This window comes from Puma concolor, chromosome F2, assembly GCF_028749965.1.
Source record: "Puma concolor isolate L17-30 chromosome F2, mPumCon1.1.hap2, whole genome shotgun sequence".
Lineage (NCBI taxonomy): Eukaryota > Metazoa > Chordata > Mammalia > Carnivora > Felidae > Puma > Puma concolor.
In genome coordinates, this window is record NC_141684.1 from 34,943,715 (window position 1) to 34,963,031 (window position 19,317).

The 19,317-nt window shown below is 40.3% G+C and overlaps 1 protein-coding gene across 2 annotated transcripts in view; it reads right to left on the bottom strand.

Moving 5' to 3' along the window:
* Positions 1-17,411, bottom strand: part of ATP6V1C1 (ATPase H+ transporting V1 subunit C1) — a 48,051-nt gene extending 30,640 nt beyond the window's left edge. Inside the window, exon 1 of one of the 2 annotated variants that reach the window (XM_086695513.1) lies at positions 17,235-17,411. The gene's annotated coding sequence lies outside the window, so the exon portion shown is untranslated. The remainder of the gene's footprint in view (positions 1-17,234) is intronic. The other variant, XM_086695514.1, reaches the window with a different exon arrangement.
* Between the last annotated feature and the right edge of the window lie 1,906 nt (positions 17,412-19,317).

Consider the following 19,317-nt stretch of genomic DNA (forward strand, 5'->3'; position numbering starts at 1 on the left):
CTGATCCCAAGCAGAGTCAAATGTACCTACCTGAAGTAAATCCACATAAATGGTAAAAGGGGATTTATTTATGATACTAGGGGGGAAAAAAGATGATACAAACCTAACACATTTAGTATCTAATTTTTTTTTAACTACAAAACATTCCAAAATGGGAATTATTCAAAGAGGTGCAGCTACGGAAAATACCAGCCACCAAACGTTTCATTCCACAAAAGCAGTAGGAAGAATCACAAATTTACAGGCTAATCTTAAACTCTTAAAACAAAAAACCAAAATAGGAAATTTTAAAACATGCATAACTTTTACCTTTGAGAAGGAACTGAATCAATGCACTTGAACAGAAGCCACCAAATAAATTTGTCACATCTGGCTTAGCAAATCCTACAAAGTTAGCCAAATTAGTTATTAATTTTAACCCATATTCAACCTAAGGGAATCTCCTCACATCCCTGGCATATAGTTAGCTGCCATCAAACTTTACGAATTTGCAAAACAATCTTACCAATTGGCCTTACACTTAAAAATATAACAGGGCGGGGGCTGGGGGTGGTACCATTGGATCTAAGTGAGAGGCTGTGGACCTCCCTCTCCAGGCAGTTCCATTAAGACACAACCAACCCTCTTATACAATCTCTCTCCTTCCCTCCCACTTGGAAAAATAAAAGTCCAGAGCCAAATATATTCAGAATCTAAGTTTAGGTAAAGCACACAAGCTCCTAAAAATGAAAATATTACCGCACCATTATTTCTACTTGAATATGTCTTCATTAGGACCACCATAAACTTTCTACTACCAGTCACTGTTTACACTCTCCCGAATAGAAAAGAACTACCTTACAAAGCTGTCCTGATAACAAAATCATGTAACGAACGTGAAACGACTTTGTAAATTTAAATTTACATGGGGCGCCTGGGTGGCGCAGTCGGTTAAGCCTCCGACTTCAGCCAGGTCACGATCTCGCGGTCCGTGAGTTCGAGCCCCGCGTCAGGCTCTGGGCTGATGGCTCAGAGCCTGGAGCCTGTTTCCGATTCTGTGTCTCCCTCTCTCTCTGCCCCTCCCCCGTTCATGCTCGGTCTCTCTCTGTCCCAAAAATAAATAAACGTTGAAAAAAAAAATTAAAAAAAAAAATTTACTTCAAAATATAAAGTATAATAATCATAATGGACTTTTATTAACTTCATAATTTCACTCATCCTATTTTTAGAATTGTAATTAAGGTAATCCTAGGCAATCATTACACAACTGAAAGTGAACACAGATGCCATTCTATATACTTTGTTATCTTTTTCCAATTTCTGTTTATACAGATCTACTACATACCAGGTACTGTTTTAAATGTTTTAGGGGCACCTGCATGGCCCGGTCAGTTAAGCATCCGACTGCAGCTCAGGTCACGATCTCGTGGTTCGCGAGTTTGAGTCCCACATTGGACTCTGTGCTGTCAGCTCAGAGCCTGGAGCTGGCTTAGGATTCTATGTCTCCCTCTCTCTCTGTCCCCTGCCCACTCACATTCTGTCTCTCTCTCAAAAAAGACGTATTAAAAAAACAAAAAAAATAAAATAAAAATAAAAATGGGGTGGAGCACCTGGGTGGCTCAGTCGGTTGGGTGACCGACTTGATTTCAGCTCAGGTCGTGATCACAGGGTCGTGGGATCGAGGTCCATGTCCGGCTCCACGCATGGAGCCTCCTTGGGATTCTCTCTCTCTCTGCCCCTCCCCTGCTGGTGCTCTCTCTCAAAACAAATAAATATTTTAAAAAATAAAATAAAAAATATCTAGGGAAAATATGGTACAATGTTAATAACTGTTAAATCTGGGTAGTAGGTACACGGATGTCTGTTAATCTAAAGTATTTGAACTTTTCTGCATACTTGAAATATTTCAAAATTAAGTATTTTTAACTGTTACAAGAATGTAATTACAATAAAATAAAACAATGTTTAGCACATTTATAAATTTTAGTGGACTCTCAAACAGAATATCCAGAGAATAGTCTTGTTACTATGTTAATCCCCCAAGCACAACTTTTCGGTTTTAAAACTAGTCAAGATGCTTTCTAGTCTGTTCATACAGTGTTATGACCAAGTATAGTAATATATTGAACAAAAACCTTCCTGATGTCCTGGAATTTTTTGTCAAGAAATACTTTAGGGTCAACATATTCAGGAACTCTAACTGCAAAATATTGTAAAGGTAAGAGCTCGGGCTACACTTGTATTAACTCCAGAGTCCATCTCAGTAAGTTGCTCTTTAAATTCCTGATGAGATGTTGTGGTTCTATCTCCTGCTTTCCTGTCTTCCCCTAACCTGAGTCACCTCACCTAAGCTGCTCCAAACCTTGCTATCTTTTCATTTGCCTTTGGCAACTTTGGCTCTGGCTTTTCCCCTTCTCTGATCTCCTCCATCTAATATTCTTGCACTTATCAAATCTAGTTTTTTTACCCAAACACCAGTCATAGCACTACCTTAAACTTTAAAATTCTAAGTTGATCAGAGAATTCCATAACATCTTTAAACCTCTTTCACTAATCCAGATCTTCTACATGATGGTAGTTTTTGGAAATCTGAGGTTTTATTATAATTATTTATACAAGCAGTTTTGCTAAAGTGTATCTGATGACATTTTATACCTCCTCTACCTTCCAAAATAGCAGGTGATTAAATCAATAAGTTCTTTCTGATATTTTAAAATTATCCAAAGTGCAGCTTCTTCAAAGACGGTAATAATATGAGCTATTACAGTAGATGTCACTATCATACCATTTAGAGTTCTAGAAAATCTTTTTTATCCAACAGGTTTCCAAAGTATTTAAAAAACAAGAAAAAGAACCCCATTTTTCATCTATAAATAACTGCCCTATCCTGTTTCACTGAGCTATTATCAGGACCAAATAAAAAAATGTCACGATGATTCTAAGCAAAAGTAGAGTCTGGAAATGTCTAGGAAAGAGGTACCTGCTGGCTCAGTAGGAGCATGTAACTCTTGATCTCCAAGTCATAAGTTTGAGCTCCACACTTAGCCACCAGAAATCATAAGTTTGAGATTGGTTTAAAAAAAAAAAAAAGAAAGAAAGAAAAGAAAAAGGAAATGTCTAGGAAACTTATAGAAAGTACTCTAATTCCATTTTTAACTGGAGCCCTCTCTAGGGCCTAATTGTTTGGATATGAGGAGGAAAAGGTGTTCTCTATGTTTGGTATTATGTTATACACATCTCATATGCTATCTCATTTAATTCTCATGACAGCCCTATGAGCTAGGTAGTAATACTTGGGAGAGGTTCTCATTTACCAAGGCCACATGAGGGGCAAGTGGGGTTCAAATACCACGGAGTTTGACTGTAAAAGGCTATGTACTCTCGATTGTGTCATAGTAGAAGAAAATGTTCTGCACTCAGACCCACATGAGCTCCGCTATTTGAAGAAATCCACGCGTAACCTTAAACCCTTTTGTCCTGCTTCCTTCTGGGCTCCAAGCAACCGATAGGCCCAAGGAATTCTAAATAAATTGAGCTTCCCTTCCCTTTTCTTTTCATCTAGGATCATCAGAATGATGTTGATGTCTGAAACAGCAACGCCCAGCACCCCAACTATCCTAGCTCCTAGAAGGAACAATGATACCTCCAAACAGAAAAGCAAAAAAAAAAAAAAAAAAAAAAATAGTTTCAAGAGATATGGAGATAGAATTTAAATTTAATTAAATTTAAAAAGAGAAAAAGAGCACAAACTTTACAGTCCCATTAATAGTTAAACTCCTGACTCTATTCCCTCACTAGTTTCCTCATCTGTGGAATACTACAAATCTCTTCACACAACTGTTGGAAGGAATCAACAAAACGATGAACCTAAGAATTGCCCTTGAGAACAGCATCAGTAAGTCTTATGCAAAATTCCTTTTGTTCTGTTTTTGAACAATGTCCACTGTTACCCTGTGGACACAAGTCACATAAAAAAATTTCTCCTTGAGGGGTGCCTGGCTGGCTCAGTTGGGAGAGTATGTGACTCTTGATCTTGGGGTCATTGAGTTCAAGCCCCACACTGGGAACAGAGCCTACTTAATTAAAAAAAAATTTTTTTTTCCTTGAAATTTAAAAAACTTTAAGATCAGCTCCAAATAAAATTTATCTTTGTAGATGAATATACATATATCTTAAATGAAATTGTATTATTAAACACATTTCCCCTTTTCTCTCAGCTGCACTGAAACAATCAAAACTGGGTGTCCACTGTTTACCTTGTCATCAAGAACCTAGACATTTCCATCTCCTCTGAACGCTTCAAATGACTTCTGTTTTTATTCCTAATCATTTCCCTTTTTTCATCTTGCATATTGGAAGTCAGGCATAAATACACACGAATCATATGTTTAACAAAAGGGAAAATTAAAAGGTACCCTAATCAAATGTTGGAATTCCTCAAGACTCAGACCTAGGTCTGACTCCCTCTGTTACATGTGGGTATAAACATGTGCATACAATTTTTCTCTTGAGGATGTTATCTATAACAAGACAATTCCAGGCTAGATGCTGAACTCTCTCAAATTTTTACCTCCAGCTCAGACTCCTCTGCTGCATCCAGAGCCATACCCAACAAGCCTCCTCAACTAACTACAAGACCTCTCCACTTGGAGGTCTCAAAAACATCTAAAACCCAGTGTTTTTTTTAAAAAAAAATTTTTTTTTCAACGTTTATTTCTTTTTGGGACAGAGAGAGACAGAGCATGAACGGGGGAGGGGCAGAGAGAGAGGGAGACACAGAATCGGAAACAGGCTCCAGGCTCTAAGCCGTCAGCCCAGAGCCCGACGCGGGGCTCGAACTCACGGACCGCGAGATCGTGACCTGGCTGAAGTCGGACGCTCAACCGACTGCGCCACCCAGGCGCCCCTAAAACCCAGTGTTTTTAGTCAAATTCATGTCTTCCCTCAAACCTCCTCCTACTCCAGTGTTCCCTGGGTTATTACAGGTATACCCCTGCAACATTAGACAATTAGAACTGTCAAATGTCATCAAGATAACAGCCAATACTTACTGGGCACTTCCTACCTCCTAGCACCAATAAAAACACTTCATATATATTAACTCATTTAGTATGTTTAAAACAACCTTATCAGATGGGTAGTAGTTGCAAAGAAACCAAGGCACAGAAAGTACCTCATATGAGATACACCACAGAATGGATATCATACATTGTGATGGTATATATTATATGCTACAGATAAATATATTATATGCTCTCATAGCACTTTCTTTTTAGTATTTCCCTGAGGGACACTTTTTATTCAAGTCTTTCTTCCAAATAAACTGCCCATTAGAGTTGGTGGAAACCATGATAATTTTTGCTCACAACTCAGTACCTGGCACAGAGGCCAGTATGTAGAACCTCAAAAAGTACCTACTGAATATTTGTGAATGAATAAATAACTGTGAGGATTAAATGAGATAATCTAGTTAAAATATCTGGTTTATTACTGATTAGCTCCCTTCACTTCCCCTATATTTTTAAAAATCAACTTTATGAAAATATAAAGTTTCATGAGTTGTTGACAAATGTATACACCTGTGTAACCACCACCACAACCAAGATTTAAAACATCTCTTTTGTCCCAAAGCCTTCCCCCACACCCAGTCCCAGTCAACTCCTACTGCACTGCCAGCCCTGGGCAGATGCTGATCTGCGGTCATATGACAGCTCTGCCTAATCCAGAAGTTCGCTGTAAATGAAAATACATCATGTACTCTCCGGTATCGGACTCCTTTTGCTCAGCAAGTCTTTCGTATTTGTTCATGTTGTATCAACAGCAGTACATTCTGTTTTACTGCTTATTAATTCATTGCATGAATGTACTACGGTTTGCTGATCTATTCGCATGTTGAGGGACATTTAGACTGTTTCTGCTTTGGAGCCACTGACAACAAAGGTGCTGTGAACATTCCACGACAAAGCTCTTTTTGAAAATATATTTTCATTTCTCTTAGATAAACATCAAGAAGTGGAATTCCAGAGCTGAATGATTAGCGTATGTTTAACTTCATAAGAAGCCGCCAAACGGTTTTCCCAAGCAGACAGGCCATCAGAAAGGTATGCAAGCTCCAGGTGTTGTATGTGCTCACTCAGTGCTTTCAACTTATCAATTCTGATGTCTAATGTACCAACTTTTTCCCCATAATATATGCTTTCTGTGGCATAAGAAAAATTTGCCTATTCCATGGTCACAAGGATTTATCCAGCTTAGACTTCACTGAGCTTCCTGAATCTGTGTTTACTTTTCATCAAATGTGAAAAAATCCCATCCATCTTCTTCTTCAAATTTTTTTTCTGCTTCCCTTTCTCTTCTCTTGATACAAAAATCACACATTAAACCACCTAATACTGTCCCACAGGTCAAAAAGCTTCAATTCATTTTTTTTTTTCAGTTGTTTTCTATGCTTCAGTTTGGGTATACTCTTGCTCTATCTTCTAGTTTGCTGAACTTTTCTTTAGAGTATCTGCTATTCATCTCACAAAGTGAATTTTCCTCTTTAGATGTATTTTTCAGCTAAGTTCCATTTTCAAAAGCCTTTCATTTTTATCCTCATTATGTTCCGTTTTCTGTTAGATCACTAATTCACAATGTTACATTGCCAATCACTGGATTTTGTCTTATAAGAATGTTGTACTCTCTTCTGACAGGTACTTGAGAATTAGCATAATACACTGGAGGCTTATTTTTAAACTTTGTTAGAATGTGTCTAAAGCTAATTAAGCTCTACTACTAAGGTCTTTCTGGGGATTCTAGTGAATGCCCTAGGTATTCAAACACTTCCCAGCCCCATGTGTCCTGGATATTGTTCCACTTAAAGCTCTCTAGTCATTCTTTGCTGGGCCTCCTACAGAGACCTCTATACAAATTTTTGGTGTTTTTTCTGTCTGCCTCCCTCCTTTCTGACAATATGATCTGCAACTTCCAGCCAGGTAAGTGTTCCCCAACTCCAGTCTCCTCAATTCAGCAAGACCAACATGCTTTACTTGGTTTTTCCTTCTGAGACCATGATCTAAAGAGTGACTCCAGACAGAAAGCAATTCCAAGTAGAAAGCAGAGGAACTATGGATCTCGCTTCATTTGTTTCCAGTCTCTCAGTTCAAATACTACCTGTTGTCCAATATTTGGAAGAATTTTTTCATACGTTTTGTCCAGTTTCCTAGTTGTTCATGGTAAGAAAGCAAGTATGGTACCAGAAGATCCATCATGGCCAAAAACTGAAGTCTCATCTAGTTTTGTTGTATAGACTGTTCATCAGTTTTTGTTGTAAGTTATCTGACTGCTCTGTTTGTTTCTATGTAGGGATCCAGCCATAACCTTCCAGCCTCTCTCAGCAGTGTTTTAACATTTAATAGAAAGCAGGACTAACAACAATGAACTTGAGAAATGTTAACAAGTTTAAGCTGACTGTAGTAATACTGTGAACACAACAATGAAAATGTATTGCTTTAGTAATATGGGGAGAAATTGTTCATTTTTGTTAAAAAAAAAAAAAAAAAGAACAGATGGGGCTTGAATTAATGTCCCACACATTCATACATGTTATTACTTCCAAAATGTATGGCATGCTGACATGATTGATAAAACAAATTCATTTAAAACCATTAAAAAGACATAATAACTTGCTATTAGTACTTTCTCCTCAATCTAAAATAACTATATAATACCTGAAAGACCAAAAAGTTTTGTGCTTAAAAAGAGACAATTTCTAGACGGCAGTTTCAATATTTATCAAAAGCCATAAAAATGTACACATGTCCCAGCTATCCCAACTTAAAGAAAGGAAAGGATGTATGTACATGTGAACATTAAATTATAAAGAAACTGTTAAAGATTATCTCTTGGGAATGAATAATGAATGTTCTAATTCTTCCTATACATTCCTGTTTCCTAAGTTTTCAATAATGAAGTACTATATGTGAACACATACACGCAAGTGCATACACACACACACCCGACACAATTTATTTAAAAAGGCAGTATCCTCACACTTGAAATCATGTAAAAGTTTAGAGACCACTAAATGGCATGGTAACAATGAACCCTGGAGATAATACAAAAGGGCAATGCTGGTTAGTAATAGTTACGTCTGAAGCATGAGATCAAGGTTGGTAAGCAATCCTTTTATCTCACTGGAAATTACAGCCAGAGAAAACCCAAATGCCAACTTCAGGAAGCACAATGTAATGGCCAGAGCACTGCACTGAAAATATGAACACCTGAAATCTAATTCCAGTTCTGCTTATCATTGTCTGTGTAAGTTTCTTCATTTGTAACATGAGAGGACTGGATACGATATCCAAGATCCCTTTCTCCTCCTCTATTCCATTAATCTATACAGGGTGAGATCCAAGAATTTTTTTTTTTTTTTTAATATTCTTGTTACATCCCTCAGGTAATTCAGGTGATCACTCCGGTTTCATAACCACTGTCCTAAAATAGGCATTTCCGTGATTAAGTAGTGGATTGCATACTGATTATATGGTGAATGTTATTAAAAAAATGGTAGATATTCTTTAATAAGATGGCTAAATGTCATATCATCAAGAATCATACAGTATTGCTAGTTCTATAATACAGAAATGGATTTTTGTTCTGTGGAGTTTAGAAACCCACTTTTTGCATGCTTTCCATGGCAGGTTATAAGCTTAAAATGTGAAAAGCAATATGATATCAAGTACAGAACAAAACAAAATCTGAGTAAACTCTTACTTTGCTCAAGAAATGCGAAATTTGATTTAATTTATGCAGGACAGCATTCAGAGGATTTTAAACGCCCGACATAAAAGTCCCTTCTTTGACCACAGTGTAGAATCCAGATTCATTCCCAAAACTTCTCCTTAAAAATTTTTCCAACTCTAAAAAAATTGCTGTAGACGATAGAAGGCTGATTAACTCACAAAAATGTCTGCCCCTACTTTGCTTCTTTCCTGGAAATAAAACTCAAAACTGCCAGTCTTCACTGTCATCACTACTGATGTCCTTGTCTGAGTTTTTCTACTTTATCTTCACAATCTTCCTGAACTCTATCAATCTTGTCCTCAGGCCTGCCTACCTTTAGTCCTCTTTCTACTTGCCTCCGCTCAGTCCATTTTGCACAAAACAACTCCTTTCCTGTTTAAAACAACTCAAACTTCCCTTCACGAAAGATTTCCCCAACTACACCCAACCATGCACTAGAACCATTATTATAATACCAAACCAGTATGTCCCCCTCAGTATGTTCTCCCTCAACCCATTTAGAACCATGTAATTAACTGCATTAAAGCAGACATCTATTTTGTGTTTTGTCACATGTCTCTTGCTTGACTGTAATTGCTTTCAATTTAGGATCATATCATTTACCTCACCAAACGTTGTGGGTGCTTAAGTTTCCAGAACCGTAGTAGGATCTAAGAAGCAAAACAAATAAAATGAACTCCCTATCGTGAAGGAGCTTACAATTTTGAGCATGCAGGTCTGTATGAGTAGGTAGGTCTGTGTGTGTAGCTAGGGGTGGGAGGGAAATTTAATCCAGATGACAAGATAGAAAACAAAAATCAAAATCAAGGCAGCATCCAGTGGAAACACAAGAGAAACACTGATCAAATTTTTAAAATACTTCTATATTGTCTGACTGCAGTAAGTATGCTGCTTTTAAAAACAAACAAACAGTGGGGCGCCTGGCGGCTCAGTCAGTTGACTGACTGACTTCGGCTCAGGTCGTCATCTCACGGTTCATGGGTTCAAGCACCACATCAGGCTCTCTGTTGTCAGCAAACAGCCAGCTTTGGAGCCTGTCTCCTTCTCTCTCTGCCCCTCCCCCTCTCTCAAAAATAAACATTAAAAAAAAAAACAGTAACAATTATTTTTCAAAATGGAAGAAAGGAGAGAAGAAAGGAAAACCTGGGTGCAAAGCTCTGAGACTATTTACTGTTATCAACCCATTGCTGGGAATCTGAAGGCCGTGGATTATTTTCCTACCACAATTCACTTGAATATAAAACAAAAAGAGTAAAGCAATAACTATCACAACATAAATGGTGGGGATAATAAGCTCAAACAGAGAGCTGCTAGCATTTCTTTCTGAAGGTATGAGCCGGACCCAACTTAGGGGCAATCACAGAAAATATAGCACCCCTGTAAGTGCTCCAACACTGAACTGACTTTAACTCTTTCAGAAAACAATACTTTAATCTTTGAAATACAACCACCTTTCACAGTAAATAAATTTTTGCAATGAGACTGAAGGTGGTCTACATGCAAAACCACCTCCTTTTCAGTCCTTGAGAATACAGGTTTACTAAATAAAGTGCCTATTTCAATAAGCACGAGAAGAAACACCTTGGATGTCAGAGAAATATCACATAGCCTTCCAATTGTGATTTAAAAAACTAATAAATTATTTAATAAAATTAAAAAAAAATTTTTTTAAATGGGGGGCACCTGGATAGCTCAGTCGGTTAAGCATCTGACTTCAGCTCGGTCATGATCTCACAGTTTGTGGGTTTGAGCCCTGCATGGGGCTCTGTGCTGACAGCTCAGAGTCTGGAGCCTGCTTCAGATTCTATGTCTCCCTCTCTCTCTGTCCCTCCCCTGCTCACACACACTCTCTCTCTCTCAAAAATAAACATTAAAAAAAATTAAAAAGAAAAAAAAACAACTTTTTCCTCTTTGAATGTTAAAATTCTACTCTCAAAACAGAACCATCTTGAGATTGTGGGAAGGGCTTGGCTTACTGGTAATAAAACTTGTTTAAAAGTTTCTAGTAACTAAAAGGGGAATTTTACCTTTCAAGGAGTAGTCTCATGACTCATACAGAATGAAACTTAAAAACTGTCAGAACATATTTCTTTAAATAAGCCTTAATTTTTGCTTTTTTCTGTTTTCAACTAAAGTATTTAAAATTGTTCTATAATCCCATTACAGACTACCTGAATTTCATGCCATAAATACATTTAAAGATGGAAGACAGTTTCATCTTTAATAGACATAGTTTATAAATGATCATCTTTTTTATTTCAGTTGGCTAGAAACAATTTGTAAAAGCCAAGCCTGGGGCGCCTGGGTGTCTCAGGCGGTTGAGCACCCCACTCTTGATTTCGGCTCAGCTCATGATCTGAGGGTCATGGGATCAACCATGTGTCGTGGGTCACCTCACCCGTGTCAGGCTGAGCGTGGAGCCTCCTTGAGATTCTCTCTCCCCCTCTCCCCCTCAGCCCCTCTCTCCCACATGTGCTGTCTCTCTAAAAAATAAATTAATACTAAATTGGCAGCGCCTGAGTGGCTCAGTCGGTTAAGGGTCCAACTTAAGGCTCAGGCCACGATCTTGTGGTTCATGAATTCAAGCCCCACATCAGGCTCCATCCTGACAGTGCAGAGCCTGCTTGGAATTCTCTCTCCCTCTCTCTCTCAAAATAAAGATATAAATTTAAGAAGAGGAGCCAAGCCTTCCTTTTGCATAGATAGCTGTCTTAAACACTGAAGGGTTAGGGAGGGGGTGGTGTTAGGTTGTGTTAGGGAAAATTTCTTGTAATTTCTGGTAAGCTAGACATGGCAAGGAGGGCACTGTACACCTATTACTGAAAGTAATCATCAGGACCTTCTGAGCTCCTAGAGACTTCCTCTCTGCCATATGCAACTCAGCAATGACCCAAGGAACAAACAATTCCTTCCAATCCAGGGGAATCCCTGAATCTACACTCATGGCTTCCAAAACGTTATTTCCCTTTTCTTTGGGGTGGGTTTTTTTTTTTTTAATTTTTATTTTAAGTAGGCTCCACACCCAATGCGGGGCTCAAACTCACACCCTGAGATCAAGAGTCACATGCTCCATGGACTGAACCAGCCAAGAAACCCTGGGCTGGTATTTTGTAACTGGGAATGGACCACAATACCACATTCAGCCAGAAGATGCTTATATCTACAACACAGCGTATCCTAGCCTGAAATTCATCAAGTTACAGACTTTCAACATGTTAGTTTTCTCCCATTCTTCACTCTAGAAGCTTGAGATTCTGTTTACTGGTAGTGACAACCACTTACTGAATATGCACTATGTGATAACCACTTCAGTATGCTAAGTAATTTTGTGCTTAACTCAAAGAAGGTATTACTACCACCCCCACTAGAAAATGACAGAACAGTTAATGAAATTATCTGCCCAAGATCACACAGCTAGTGGCTATACACATTTTACATGCTAGCTTATTAAAATACTACTCTTAACTTCTAGATCCCCAATAACTAACAGAGTGCCTATCACTTAACAAGCACGCAAATATCTGCCCAACAAATAAATGGTAGCACCACATGTGTCTTGAAAGCAAATGGTACCTCTCTCCTCCAGGAGTCTGGAAATATACGGGAGCATTTTACGTTCTCCCCGTATGGAGGCCAGACAACAGACAGTCCTGTCCAAAATGCCAGTAGCACTCATACAGGAACACTAAAGTATAGGCCGGTTCATAAAGAAAAGCTTTCATGGTAAAGTTAATCCACCTATTATCAGTTTTAATTTACAAGTAACTTTCTATTCACTGATAGCTTGCTTAAAATATCTTTTAAAAACACATCGGTTTCAGGGGGCGCCTGGGTGGCTCAGTCAAACATCTGACTTTGGCTGAGATCATGATCTCACAGTTTATGGGTTCGAGCCCCGATTGGGGCTCTCTGCTGGCAGCTCAGAGCCTGGAGCCTGCTTCAGATTCTGTGTCTCCCTCTCTCTCTGCCCCTTCCCTGCTTTCTCTCTCTCAAAAATAGTAAACATTAAAAAAAGAAATTTAAAAAAACAACAACAAAAGAATATAGTTTGCTGGGAATGCAAGCTGGTGCAGCCACTCTGGAAAACAGTATGGAGGTTCCTCAAAAAACTAAAACCAGAATTACCCTAAGACCCAGCCATTGCACTACCAGGCATTTATCCACGGGATACAGGTGTGCTGTTTCGAAGGGACACACACACCCCCATGTTTATAGCAGCACTATCAACAATAGCCAAAGGATGGGAAGAGCCCAAATGTCCATCAAGGGATGAATGGATAAAGAAGATGTGGTACATATATATATATGTACACACACACACATACACACACACACACACACACACAATGGAGTATTACTCGGCAATCAAAAAGAATGAAATCTTGCCATTTGCAACTACGTGGATGGAACTGGAGGGTATTATGCTACGTGAAACTAGTCAGTCAGAGAAAGACAAATATTATATGACTTCACTCATATGAGGACTTTAAGATACAGAACAGATGAGCATAAGGGAAGGGAAACAAAAATAATATAAAAACAGGGAGGGGGACAAAACAGAAGAGACTCATAAATATGGAGAACAAACAGAGGGTTACTGGAGGGGTTGTGGGAGGGGGATGGGCTAAATGGGTAAGGGGCATCAAGGAATCTACTCCTGAAATCATTGTTGCACTATATGCTTATCTGGATGTAAATTTAAAAAAATAAAATTAAAAAAAAAAAAATATAGTTTGAAATTTCTAGTTCCAAAGGTCAATCATCTCAATAAGATTTTAGAATGGTCTGGGTCATTGCCTGAGCTATCTTTCCAAGGGCACTATGCTAATGGTTTCTACTAGGTCTTAAAAACATTTATGAAATGGGAATCTAACATGAATTAGTTTATACATAAAATGGTATTAAATGTCACATCCAAAGGGTGAAAAAGATTTACTCCTGAAGACAGATCAGAATATGTACAAGAACAAAATTTACCTAGGAGGTACTCAGTCAAAACTGTAGCTACCCCTTAACAAACTCAAGTTCAATAGGAAGACTGCTCTGGAACCAGTGGACTACAAAGGAGATCCTGCCGTAAAGGTTTATTTCGGCATTCCAGTTTTGCTCTTTGGCCAATGCAATTACTTCACAAGTTGTGGAAATAATCATAGTATCCAACTTTTGAAGCCCAAAAGTTTCTTTTTAGGTTGTAAAATCAAATGTAAATGAAGCTCCTAAGACTAACATGCCAAAAATTAAAAACGAGTATCTTCTATCCAGTTTTAAATGCAAAATTACACTATCTAGCTCTCAGCATTTACTTTAGTCAGATGCCAGGTACTGTTTCTTTAGATTTTATCTAGTCCCTGCAAGATATACCAAGAGAAAAAGATCCGGGAGCTCTGAGACACAACCCTGAGGCTCCGCTGCGTCTTCAGCACACCTTAAAACTTGCTTGTTGCCAAAGAACCGTGATTGACAACCTGAGCACTTTGAGCTCTACTTTGTTGCTCATTATCTCCTCCAGCCGCTGTGTACTGACTAGGTTTACCCAAGCTTACAGAAAAGCAGTTTTAAAAGCGCTGACCACCACTGCCAATCCTTTGAAGGTGTCCTACTAGAAAAAGTTAACCAAAACTGCTGAATCAAAGATTACAATGTACTTTAGGAAACTCAGCCTTCTCTCTAGATATGATTGTGGTTAAGTATTATGTAGGTGTATCAGCAGGAACAATACCAGGAGTCAGTACATTCTGGAAGTTATGCCACACTGAGACAAAACTGTTTCTAGCTCCAAGGGTCTTAACAGGTTCCTACCTTTACAATGAGTAGCATTTTCATCTACCTTCTCTCAAAGACCTGTGAGAACAAGATAAACATGAAAGGTAACTGAGTCCGCCCGGTTACTATCGTTCAATAAAAGGTATTCTGGAGAAGATAACATTACCAGAGGATAAGTCTGAGAGACCAAAGACAGATTTTTGCAAAAGAATCTCTAGTCAACTCCCAAACGATTCCCTGTGGACTTCAGGACTGCTTAGGGGGTAGTTAGAACTGCCCTCAGTGAAGGGTCAATATAGAATCTAATCACTCTTTCCCTTCCCTGACTCCTTAAGTCTTAAAAGTGAATACAGTTAAACCTTCTCAATTCCTTAGTGGAGAAAGAATGTATCCTGACTTCAAACCCTTCAGTGGCTCTCCATTTCTTACAGGAGGAATCTATTAATTGCTTTGCCATCTCTTGGCAGGAATTACAACAATGTCCTCCCAAGGTGGTTTCCCCTCATTTACTTTTGCACCCTCCACTCTCTCAACAAAATTTTATTTTTTTAAAAAAATTTTTAATGTTTATTTTTGAGAGAGAGCATGAGTGAGGGAGGGGCAGAGAGAGAGGGAGACACAGAATCTGAAGCAGGCTCCAGGCTCCGAGCTGTCAGCACAGAGCCTGACATGGGTCTCGAACTCATGAGCTGTGAGATCATGACCTGAGCCGAAGTCAGACACTTAAGTGACTGAGCCACCCGGGCACCCCAACAAAATTTTATTTTTAAAAACCACGTCTAGGGGACCTGGGTGGCTCAGTCGGTTAACTGTCTGACTTCGGCTCAGGTCATGAACTCAGGGCTGGTGAGTTCAGGCCCCATGTCGGGCTCTCTGCTGTCAGCATGGAGCCCACTTTGGATCCTCTGTCCCCACCCTTCCACCCTTCCCCCACTTGTGTGCTCTCACTCTCTCTCTCTCAAAATAAATAAATATTAAAAAACAACAACAACACGTCTAACTGACTTTACTGACTATAATCTTCACTGGCTTCCCTTTACTTTTAGGATAAAAGCCCTGCTGGGCCTGATCCCAGCCTTCCTCTGCATGCCTCTCTCACATAGCTCCCTCCAGGTTTGGCCATGCTAGCCCTCCTACAACTTCTCAAAAGCTTTATTCCTCTTCACATCTCAGGGCACTGACATATATACGCTGTTCTTTCCACCTGGAACATTTTCAGTCACACCTTCTCCTCCTTTCTAGCCTCTTTTCAGCTATCAGTTTGAAAGTCACATGCTCCAAAAAGCCTCCTTTGTACTTTCTAAAAAGGCATCTCCTTTACAAACTCTTTCACACCACTCTGTTATTCCTTCCAAGCACGTTTCACACTTGCACGATTATTTATTAAAACCCATCTCCTCCACTTGACTGTAAGCTCTATGAGAGAGATCCTGTTTTCTAAACCTTCATAGCAGCATAGTACTTGGTATATATATATGTATGTATGTATATACATACATATATATATATATATACATATATATATATATATATATAGCTCAGTTGAACGAGCATCAGTTGAATGAATGAGTAAATATCATTCAGTAGTCTTCATTATCAGACCCCAACTTTATTTCTCACTTCTCTGTAATTCAAATCCACCACGAACCTGGATTTTTTACTCCCCTAGAAGCACTTTCTTCTCATCTTCAGGCCTTCAAATCCTGTGGATTTCCTCACCTAGAAAGTTCTCATTTCTTTCCACTAGTTCAAATCCCACTGGCTTGCAAAGGCCCAGCTCCAGTTATCTTTCCTCCAGGACATTTCATGATAGTGTCGGTTCATATCTCCATCCCTACTTCACAATTCCAAAGCACTTAGCATTCTTTTTGATAATTTCTTGTAACTTCATAGTACTTCAATGTTTCATGTGTGTGTGACTTCTCTCCCCAACACTGGTGGGAACTCCTAAGGCTGGACTGTTTACACCCCACTCCCGCATTCCTAGAGCAGTGCTAAGTTCTGAGCTCTCGCTGAAATATTTTATTTTTCCCTAACATACCGGACTTTTCCTCTGAAAAGAGTGTCAGCTTCTATTTACTCATTTTCAGGTGATTCAATTTGCCGTACGTGACTCTCTCAAGTTCCTTTGCAGGGTTTCTTGCCTACCCTTCCCCCATTCTAATAAAAAATGGTTTGAGTTCTCTGGATTCTCACTCTTTCCCCTGCCTATAAAGATCCTGCATCCTGTGCGAGAGACCCCTGCCAGTAGTGAAGGGCTCGCAGACCCTTTAAACTGCCATCCCCCTACTCACAAGCACGTACACCCAGTGAAGGCTCTCGAGCTCGCTGTGACTTGACACAACACCACCCCAGATCCTCATCTGGGCCACTCTGTCACATTTCATTCCTCTCAATCAAGGGGCGTGGATTTGCTCCCCACCCTCAATGCAAGGAGAAATGTCCCAGACCCTGTTTTGCCTTCCTGTCTCTGCTATTCCGTACCCCCTAGGGCCATTTCTTTTTCCCTGCTTCCTCTTCCTTAGAAACAGAACCTACGCCTAAGGTTTCAACGAACTGGCGCCGAGAAACCAGCCACAGCCACCCAGCCAGCTCCAACGCCACAGCTTCGGCCCCGGCGCCCGCCCCCATCCCTCCCAGACGGCGACCGCAGCGGAAGGTTCGGCCTGGCCAGGACTCCCCATCCGGGGTAACCATCGCTCACTGACCCAGGAAGATGTCAAACGACGAAGTGGCTGCACTAACAGGTACGGAGGCGGACAGCCCGGCAGACGTTAACGGCTCAGCGCTCCATCCCTCCCGGACCTAAGCTCCGGCCCCACGGCTTTCACGACCCCGGCGTCTACGGAGCAAGTCACGTGCCAGCCGGAGCAATCAGCTGACCGCGGCGCGCGCCGCTTCGCCTACGCGCGCGCCACTGCGCAGCCGCAGCTGCCGTCGCAGCAGCCCCCTCCGAGGAGGGGCGGGGCTGGGATGCTGTCCCGGGAACCTGGAAGACCCGGGAGGGCAGGCGGCCGCTGTTCCGGGGTGGGTGGAGTTTGCCGCCTCTCCCAGAGTCCCGGCGCCGTCCGCTCCGCCCCCTGCGAACGTCACCACCGCCATCCCTAACGTTATTCCACTTCTTCAGGTGTCTGCGGGTCAGAATTTGTCTCCAGCCGCCCCCCATACGGGCTATTCCATTCGGGGTTTTCTTCAGACAGCCCCGTTTTCTAAGTAATGTCCTTAATAGTTCTCTTCAAGTGGTTCACGTTTTCCTGCCAGTCCACTTCCAGTTAATTCCATAAATGTTCGTGGAGCATTTACTGTGCACTAGGCGTTCTGCTAAGTTTTTAAGAATTTACCGGAGCGAATCCCTCCTTGCCACGAGAGCACGTTCTCTAGTTCAGGAGTATGTGTGGCGTGAGATAAACATCACAACAGTCGAAACCACATTAGATAATGGGAAACCGAGAAAGGTTTCAGGAAAAAGTATGGATGGGAGAAAGCATATCCTTAGGTAGCAAGGCGCTCTTCCGAACCCTGCATATTTCATTGGCTTGGGAAAATGGGGGGCGGGGGGTATTATTCTAATTTAGAACATAGTTTTAGAAATGGTAGCGACCTTTGGGATTTTCTAATTTAGTCCTTTTAGATTTGCAGATGAGGAAAGTGAAGAGCCAGAGGTTTACAGGGGTGCTTAACACATGAGCATAAAGGTATCTTGTTTTAGATCCTGGCTCTGCTACTATGTGACCTTAGGCCTCTAAAGTTCAGCTTCCTTACCTGTGAAATGGTGGCAACGATACACATCTTTTAGAGGTTTTGTGAGGATTGGAGGAAGTATGCATTCAGCACAGTGACTGGCACATAGGAAACACCCAGTGAATGGTCACCAGTCTTACTGGATATTACAGGACGGAAGTTTTCTGAGCTATCCTGGGCTTTTTCTGCTCTTGTGTCCCTGTAGAGAAATTCACCACAGAATTTCTTAGAGCCTTAGTATTATATTGGACAGAAAGTAACAACCAACCAAACCATCCCCAACCTGATGTTTTTCACCAATTCTGGAGGAAGTTCGGGCAACTCCAACAACCAGTTCTGTTACACAGCTTTGGACACTTGTCAGGAATTCCAAAAGCTTTATCTGGTATCACAAAAATGGCCCTGAAGGCAATATTCTGTTAGCTCTGCACTGTCCAATAAAACTTTCTTCGATGATGGAAATGTTACTCGGTGCTGTTAATATGATACCTACTAGCCTTATGTGGCTGTTGAACACCTGAAATGTGGCTAGTGTGGTCAAAACTGAATTTTAAAATTTATTTCACTTTAGTTAAAATTTAAATACGCACGGGAGGTTAGTAGCAATTGGTTTGGACAGTGCAATTTTAGGGTCTGCATTTAAAACCTTTCCGGGGTTTTTGTTTGTGTGTGGCCCTGAAGCAGAAATCTCATCCCAGTTTCTTACATTTTAAACTCAAGTGCATCCAATTCTGGCCTCCCGACACTTTCCAGTGTTGTAAACACCATGTTATACTTGAGAGATCGTGTAATGTAGTGCTCGGTAAATGTTAGCTCTAATTATTACTAGGTCTGGCATATGTCAATTAAAAATCTAGCAAGTGTTTATATAAGCAGGGAATGAGTGCTTTTAAGAGTAGGAGAATGTGTTTTACAAAAAGAGAGCAAGCTCACTTTTCTATACTACATGTAGGAGCATGCTTACTAAGTATGTCAGTGTGTATAACAGGCATGCCACACTTTTCCCTCCATTTCCAAATATACACTCCCCACCAGGAAGTGCCTTCTAAG